Raw genomic sequence first — 8,532 nt, 5'->3', positions numbered from 1 at the left:
CCTCGACAACGATGCCAAAATTTGATGTCCATGGAACTAGCTAAAAATTTGATTAAGGCAAGTGCACCTATCAATTAATAGTATAGATATGGTGAGCAAAGATATCGTTCCTAAAAAGATTAAAAGTACAAGTTAATATTAACTAAATTAATTAACTAACAAACACATCAAAGAAAAAACTAAGAAAATAATCGACTAACAACCAAGAAGCGAAACAATACCTAGGAAACAATCTGCCTAGATTTCATCAGTCATTATAAATCTAAATTATGCAATTTCTTCACTTAGCACTTTGATCCGTAGAAATCTCTAAATTATGCAAATATCACTAGAAATATCAAAATAAGAATTAAGCATACATAATTGAGAACAAGAAACTAAGTATTTATTACGTAAAATAAAAATCAAATGTTAAAATCCATCATAGGGTTTATCTTCCTAAGTATTTAAAAAATTAGATCATTTTTTAAAATAAAAAGATCCAAGAGATAATAGAACCGAAAGACTCATCATAATCTCCTAAGAATTCAAATGAGAATCTTTAATCTTGATGGAAACTTGCTTCAGAATTGACTTCAATGATGTTTTTCAAGTTGATTTCTTAATTATTATATGACAATTCACTCAATCTTCTTATTTTGGTCAACCATACGTCTTAGAATGCCCGAAAAACCTATAAATAGTGATTTTTCGAAGTTGGGTGTGAAATCTCGTGAAAACGAGATGACCTACCACGTGTCTATGTGGGTCACATGACCATATGGCTGGTTTGTGTGCAATGGGTCAGCTCGTGTGGCCCTTGTAGCTTGCTCCAATTTTTCGATATTTGCTCATTTTTCGCTCTCAAGTGCTCTATTAAGTATCAAAACATGCATTTAAAGGATTAGGAGCATAAAATTCACAATTAACATCGAATAATCACCCAAAAACGCATTAAGAATGAGGTTGAAACATGTTACTTTTAGAACTTATCAATAATCAAATTGCAAACATTTATAATTCCGTTCATAAGAATTCTTTTCAATCATTTTGTTACCATTTAATACCGTTTTCATTTCTATTTTCATCTAGAGAATTATAATAAATTGAAATTGGATACATGATACTGATTTGCTCACACAAGCTTCAAACTAAAGTTGCTCTCACAAGCTTCAGAGAATCTGCAATAGATGCTGGATCTCAATTCATCGTATTAATCCTTAATCAAACACTTGTTTTCCTTTTTGGGGCCCTAATGGTAAGTTATTCGTAACCTAATTGATTACTAAGTTCACATGGGCACTGTTACAGTTTTTGTATCATTCCAATCCTTGTAATAGTGTCATATACATATCATCTAATCATATAACATTTCACACCCATTCCATACCATGCACCTATTCGTATTTTTCATATATTTCATATTTTAAGATTTAGGCCATTAGATGCCAAAAGACATTATATTCATAACAATTCAAACTAGAAAGCAAAAAAATAAAAATAAAAAAATCATGAATTAATAAAGTAAGTCCCGTATGAATTTACTTGGTCGAAACAACAACAAATAAGATGTCGATGACTAATACATAATTTTGCGTTTTCCTCAATGATCCTTTGATTGATTCAATTCCCGATCTATACGATAATTCATTTCAATTTATCAATTCCAAATACCTTTTTTCATCTTATTATAAAAATAAGTCACTTCAATTTCACTTTTCAAATATTTCCTAAAGTTTTGAATTTGATTCATTTTAGTCCCTAAAATTGAGATTTCCATAACTTTCAAATTTGAGCTTCGATTTTGAAACCAATCTCAGTTTCATCCTTTTATAACCCTATATTATACAAAATTGTAGAAATATTATACCATTTTCTAAATTAATGCATTTTAGCCCTTATTTTAAAAAACTAGCAATTAAACTTTACAAACTTGTCATTTTTCACTTCTAAGCTTAAAATCAAACAATTTAGCACCAAAAACTTCAAGAAATCAAAAATGAAAAATTTTGAAAACTTTAAAGGTTTTACAAATTGGTGCACAAGTTAGCTAAATCAAGCTTCTAGGACCTCAGAAATATAAAAATTACAATAAACAGACTTAAAGTCACTTACCAATTTAGGGACCAAAGTTTGAAAGCTTTGAAACCCTTTTTCTTCTTCTTAGATACGATGGGGAGAAGATGAACATGAAAAGTGACTATTTTTTTCTTTGATTTATTTTTTATACTAAGATTAAACTTTAATTAATTATAATTAACTTAACTAATTAATAATTAACTAATGTTAACCTTAATTAGCCAATTAGGTGGATGATAGTTGTCCATCACCATCATTCACTATATTAAAAAGGGCTCAATTGATCAAGTGGTCTTCAATTAATTAAAAATTCATAGCGATAAAATTTTACCACTTTTAGAATTTAGTTCTTATACCATAATTAACTATATATCCAATTGAAAAATTAATGGATCAAACTTTAATTAAATTTTATAGTAACCACATGAATGTTAAATAATAATATTGAAGGACTCTTAAAAATGGGGTTCCGAAACCACCGTTTCTTGCATCACTAAAAAATGGGTTGTTATAGGCTCTGCCACCAGTTGCATGCTTTCGCTTTTATTCACCATCTCCCGCGGGTCTTGGCCTTGCAAGTACGACGTTATACATGCTTACCAAGTGTTGTAGTTCTTATTTTTGAGTTTCTTAACTCCACCGATGGCATGAAGGCTGCTGATTTTGCCAAGAAGAGACACAACAAACAATATAAAACCTGGCTCAGATACCAAAATGAGGAACACACAGCAGATAATAGAGGAAAAAAATAAAAAATAAAGGAAGCTGAACTAAACTGATAGATAATTTCTGAAATCAACTGAGTGCCTTATATAGGCTTACACCTTATTACACACTACTACCCTTAAAACTAGGGACATATCCCACGACAACCCACCGTGATAGAAAACAAGAATAACTGATTAAATTAAACATTGACTAAAGAATCAATTAACAAATCAACAGAAAACAATTAATCAGACCAATAGACCAAACATAAGCAACATAAACAATGTTGGTATTGCTACTTTAACACGATATAATGATTCAAAACCATCATTGTTAGGCCGCTTAAGATGATAGAATATGCAAATATTCAAAGCCATCATTGTTGGGCAACTCGGGATGGTAGAATATGCAAACAGTAAAAATCATCATTGTTGGGTCATCCGGATGGTTGAATGTGCAAGTTCTACATGGAATGTTGATGAAATTGGTATATTGTGATAATTAGTTGTGTATAAATTTACATCTAGAAGTTAAGTTCTTTTTTTGATTTGAGTTGTGTGAAATAATAAAATAAAATAAAGAACACAAAAATTTTTACGTGAAAACCCTTTCGGAAAAAAACCACAGGTAGAGGAGAAGAAAATGCACTATGTCGAATTTGAATTATTACAAGTGGAATAGACTATGTCTATTTATAGGCTTGTGAAGCCATATTCTAGTAAGACTGAAGCACCTTATTCTAATCAATATCAAATAGATAGAATTTAATAAGGTTTAAAAAACCTTATTCTAAAATAAAATCAAAGAAGTGTAATTCTATATGGATTCTTCTTTTATTTTATTTTACCACTGTATTTTATTTAAGTAAGGATTCGAGTCACTTAATTCTAACAATCTCCACCTTGACACGAATTCTCAATGAACAAGTTCTTCATCACGAACTCTCAACGAACAAGTTCTCCACCTCTTCCATAAAACCCCTTAAGGGTTTAACTTCAGCAATGAACACCTACCAAGTCTAAGAATGCTCAAACTTGGTTATAGGAAGTGACTTAGTCATCATATCTGTAGGATTTTCATGAGTACTAATTTTGCTCACAACAATATCGCCACGAGCAATAATATCACAAACAAAATGATACCGAACATCAATGTATTTTGTTCTCTCATGAAACATTTGATCTTTTGTAAGAAAGATGACACTCTGACTGCCACAAAATACTGTGCTGATTTGAAGGTCTTCATTGAGTTCACTAAAGAGTCCCTTCAACCAAATGACTTCTTTACAAGCCTTAGTAATCACCATGTACTCAGCTTCAGTGGTAGACAAAGTGACTATAGTTTGCAAAGTGGCTTTCCAACTGATTGAACAACCTTCGATTGTAAAGACATAACCTATGAGAGATCTTCTTCTATCAAGGTCTCTAGCAAAATCAACATCAACATACCTAATGACTCCATCTCTAGTTCTTCCAAAATATAAGCAAACATCAGTAGTGCATATTGAACAAACCTTAGCATACATGAGAGATCTCATTGCACTAGAGTTTGGAACATGTGACATGTACTCAATCTCATCATCTGATTATGGAAACAAAGCAGATGAAAGTCTGAAATGGGCTGCTAAAGGAGTACTAACAGGCTTAGCAATCTGCATATTGAACCTGCAAAGAACTTTCTCAATGTACCCCTTCTGACTTAGGTATAATTTACTTGCTTTTCTATCTTTGAGAATCTTTATACCAAGTATCTTCTTTGCTGGTCCCAAATCTTTCATCTCAAATTCTTCACTTAGTTGGACTTTAACCTTTCGTTTCTCTCATTTATCTTTTGTTGCTATCAACATGTCATCAACATAAAGAAGTAGATACACAAAAGAACCATCACTATTTTTCTTAAAGTAAATACAACTTTCAAAACTACTCAATCATGAGAAGTCATAAAGGAATCAAACCTCTTGTACCACTACCTTGGTGATTTTTCAAACCGTAAATGGACTTTTTCAGCAAGCAAACATAGCCCTCTTTTTCTGAGACTGTAAAACCCTCTAGTTGTTGCATGTAAATATCCTCTTAAAATTCTCCACGCAAAAATGTAGTTTTTGTTTTTGTGAAGTGATTCCATTTTTTGTTTTTGTAAAGTGATTCCATCTCCTCTTGCATAGCAAACATCCATTTTTCTAAGTCTTCACAGCTAACCGCCTCAGAGTAATTAGATGGCTCTTGGTTTGCATCTATATCTTCAACCACATTTAAAGCATAAGCAACTAGATCAGCCTCGGCATACTTATTTGGAGGTTTAATTTCTCTTCTAGTTCTGTTTTTGGCGATAGAGTATTGTGGTGAAGAAGCAACTCTATTCTCAATTTTTGTACTAGCTTGAGGAGTCGACTCTGTATTGATCTGATGCTCCACCTGCTTTTGATTTTCTTTATTGGAAGAGTCTTTAAGAGATAAGTTGGGCAGCATAGTAGTTTCATCAAAAACGACATCTCTGCTAATCACAATTTTTCTATTTTTAGGACACCATAACTTATACCCTTTTACACCAGCTTTATAACCAAGAAAAACACATTTAATGGATGTCGGTTCCAATTTTCCATTATCAACATGAGCATACCCAGGACACCCAAAGATCTTTAAATCAGAATAATTTACAAGATTACCAGACCATACCTCTTGTGGGGTCTTTTTCTCAATGGTAACGGATAGGGATCGGTTGATCAAAAAGCATGCAGTAGAGGCTGCTTCGGCCCAAAACGACTTTGGTAAGTTGGCTTTTGAAAACATACATTGAACCTTCTCCATGATCATTCTGTTCATTTGTTCTGCAATTCCATTTTGCTGCGGAGTATGACGAACTGTCAAGTGTCTCACGATCCCTTCTGACTTGTACAATTTATTAAACTCATTAGAACAGAACTCTAAGACATTGTCTGTGCGGAGGTATTTTATTTGCTTTCCCGTCTATTTTTCAATCATAATTTTCCAAGACTTAAATGTGGAAAACACATCGCCTTTCTACTTTAAGAAGAATGCCCAAAATTTTTTGGAAAAATTATCAATATAGGTTAGCATATAATTAGCTCCACCTCTCGAAGGCACTCTGGATGGCCCCTACAGATCAGAATGAATATACTCCAATGTTTCCTTCGTGTTATGGATTCCTCTGGTGAATCAAACTCTCTTTTGCTTCCCAAAAACACAGTGCTCACAGAAATTCAGTTTACAAATTCCTTACCCATCAAGAAGTCCTCTTTTGCTCAATTCTGACGTGCCATTCTCACTCATATGCCCTAGGCGCATATGCCAAAGTTTAGTAATATCATCATCTGACAAGGAAGAGGAAGCGACAACTGCATCACCAGTAACAATAGAACCCTGCAAAACATATAACTTGGCAGTCTTTCTCTGCCTTTTCATCACAACAAGGGAACCTTTGGAAATCTTTAAAACCCCACTTTCAGTTGTGTATCTGTACCCTTTTGAATCAAGAGTACTCAATGAAATTAAATTTCTTTTCAATTCTGGAAGATTTCGTACGTCACTAAGTGTTCTGACAACTCCATCAAACATTTTAACTTTAATTGTTCCAACACCTGCGATTTTACACGAAGCATTATTTCCCATCAAAACAACACCTTTAAACACTGTTTTGTAAGTTGTAAACCAATCCCGATTGGGACTCATGTGGAAGGTGCAGCCTGAATCAAGTATCCACTCCTCGCTCACTTTAGAATTGTTGACTAAAGTGACTAGAAGTTCACCATCGCTGTAATCTTCTACAACATCAGCTTCACCGAAATTTTCTGGTTGTTTTCCATTTTGATTTGCAGCCTCACTTTTAGTCTTGTTTTGTAGCTTATAGCACTCAGATTTAATGTACCCTTTCTTCTTGCAGAAGTTACAAGTTTTACCTCTGTTTGAAGACTTTGATCTACCTTTAGATTTACCGCGAGGATTCCGTTCCTGTGTCCTTTCACGATTATCATCAGCATTCCTATCTTGTCTCCCACGAACAATGAGACCCTCTCCCTAAGAGTCGGGTTTAACCATAAGATGCTTCATCTTATCATACGAGGTGAAAGAATCATAAACCTTATCAACTATGAGAGACTCGATGCTATATAAAATCGTGTCTCTAAAGGTTGAATAAGACGGGGGCAACGAACAAAGTAGAATCAACCCTAGATCTTCCTTATCAGACTGAACGTCCATGGCCTCCAAGTTTGAGAGAATTTCTTTAAACACTGTTAACTATTCGTGTACAGACGCACCTTCCTCCAAACGATGAGCATAAAGACGCTGCTTTATATGCAACTTGCTTGTTAGAGTTTTCGACATACATATTTGTTCTAGCCTCTTCCATAATGCAGCGGTGGTCTTCTCTTTCATCACATCCTGCAAAATTTTGTTGGACAAATGCAGATGTAATTGTGTTAACGCATTTCTATCCTTACGCTTCTTCTCTTCATCTATTAATGTCGAAGGCATCTTATCTATCCCTAACAGGGCATTCTCCATATCCATCTGCGCAAGAACTGCTTCCATCTTAATCTGCCACAATGCAAATCTGGTGCTGCGATCCAACAGCGGAATTTCATACCTCAAAGACGCCATTACCATGATCGAGATGAACAACTCGGAAGCTCTGATACCAATTTGTGAAAAAATAAAATAAAATAAAATAAAATAAAGAACACACCAATTTTTACGTGAAAACCCTTTCGGGAAAAAAACCACGGGCAGAGGAGAAGAAAATTCACTAAGTTTAATTCGAATTATTACAAGAGGAATAGACTATGTCTATTTATAGGCTTGTGAAGCCATATTCTAATAAGACTGAAACACCTTATTCTAATAAATATCAAATAGATAAAATTTAATAAGGTTTAATAAAACTTTATTCTAAAATAAAATAAAAGAAGTGTAATTCTATATGGATTCTGCTTTTATTTTATTTTACCAGTGTATTTTATTTAAATAAGGATTCGAATCACTTAATTCTAACAAGTTGTTTAGGTGTTTAGATCTTACTTAAATTTGATAAAATTTAGGCCCTTTATATTTATTTATTTTTTAGGTTTTAATTAGAATTTTAGGTATTTAGCAAATTTAAATTTAACTTTAGACTAAGTTTTATATATTTTTTTTGGTTTATTGATTTCGCAATTTAGGTCTTTTTGCGACAACTGTTTCACCATGCTTCTGCATATTTCAACAACAGTGCAGTTCTTGCATTTTGCTACGTGATTTTTCTTGGATGTATAAGATGCTGTGAACTCTTTGTTTGTTCCATTTGCTTCACGAAAGGTGTTAAATTCAGTTGACATAAACTCACCTCCCTTATCTATTTGGAGAATTGTTTTGTTCCTACAACAATTCAACTATTTGTAAAAACAAGTGATTTGCATGCAATAGGTGCATGTTGCACATGTTGGCAACAAACAGAAAAATGGGTGGAGTTTATTATACGATTATCTTGTTGTGGCAGAGGGAGGCAATATCTGCATGTAAACTTAATAATTTCTACACATATTACCAACAAATAGAAAAAAAGAGTGCAGTTTAATGGTTGATATTTGGTAATAAGCTGGCCTCACCATTTTTCATCAATTGAAACGAGTGATAGATTTGAATATAAGCTTGCTGTTATCACTATTAATGCATGCATCCATGTGAATGGATTGATTGTTGTTTAATTTAGAGACAAAAGGAACCCTACCAGCCTCAAACTTGATAAATTAATTGCATCATATTTAAGAAG

This window comes from Gossypium hirsutum, chromosome A12 (assembly GCF_007990345.1).
Source record: "Gossypium hirsutum isolate 1008001.06 chromosome A12, Gossypium_hirsutum_v2.1, whole genome shotgun sequence".
NCBI classification, from domain to species: Eukaryota; Viridiplantae; Streptophyta; class Magnoliopsida; order Malvales; family Malvaceae; genus Gossypium; species Gossypium hirsutum.
The sequence above is the reverse complement of the archived record's forward strand: the minus strand, read 5'-3'. Positions refer to the sequence as shown.